Raw genomic sequence first — 826 nt, 5'->3', positions numbered from 1 at the left:
CCTCTCATCTCCACCCCACTCCACTCTCCCAACTGACATCCCTCGTCTGCTGGTCGCAAATACCCTCTCAATACTCATACCGCCTTTCACTACTCCCTTCCCCATTCCTCCTACTGTTCATTCCAGCCCGGCCATGTAATCTTCACAACACCATTCATTTGTTATCATCATTATTTTAATTGTTATGCTTCTGTTCAATAAAATTTATTTTTGCAACCTTCATGTATCATTTGTGATTTCATCCAAGTTTCTACATGTTTCTGCCCCATGCCTGTGGTTCGACAATTTGTTTTTCCCCTCCTCTGAAGCATGCATTGCTGGTTCAAAAAGTAACTTGACCACTTGTTCAGTTAGTTTAGTTGGAAATGTTTTCTGTGAAATTGGTTCTGTAATTGGTGTTCCTTGGGTTGTTTATATAATCCACCAAATGATGTTGGGTTTTGATCAACTATAGCTCAGTTTGAACTGGGTAACTTATGGGGAGCAAAAGGCTGATTTCCATCCTATATGTTGTCAGTTTTTCAGTATTTTGACACAAAACAGCTCAGGCTCTAAATGAATGTTATCTCTAATTCTAGTCATGCAAAACCGATCCTTGGCACTATTTTCAGTTGCCATCCACTGGTGATAGCAGCATATGGGTTGTTTTCACCAGAACCATAGCATGTTTAAGTAGTGATTTTGAGAGTAAAAGTACTCCCTGATGTAATTTGGAGGAAAGAGTTAGAAATGAATGAGTTAGAGACAGGCAAAATAATGAGGAGGAATTTAGGGAGTGTTTTACTGAGGCCGAAAGCGAAGAGAAATATAGTGCCTAAAGAGGTTT

This window comes from Chiloscyllium plagiosum, chromosome 16, assembly GCF_004010195.1.
Source record: "Chiloscyllium plagiosum isolate BGI_BamShark_2017 chromosome 16, ASM401019v2, whole genome shotgun sequence".
Classification (NCBI taxonomy): domain Eukaryota; kingdom Metazoa; phylum Chordata; class Chondrichthyes; order Orectolobiformes; family Hemiscylliidae; genus Chiloscyllium; species Chiloscyllium plagiosum.
Note: the sequence above shows the minus strand (reverse complement) of the source record.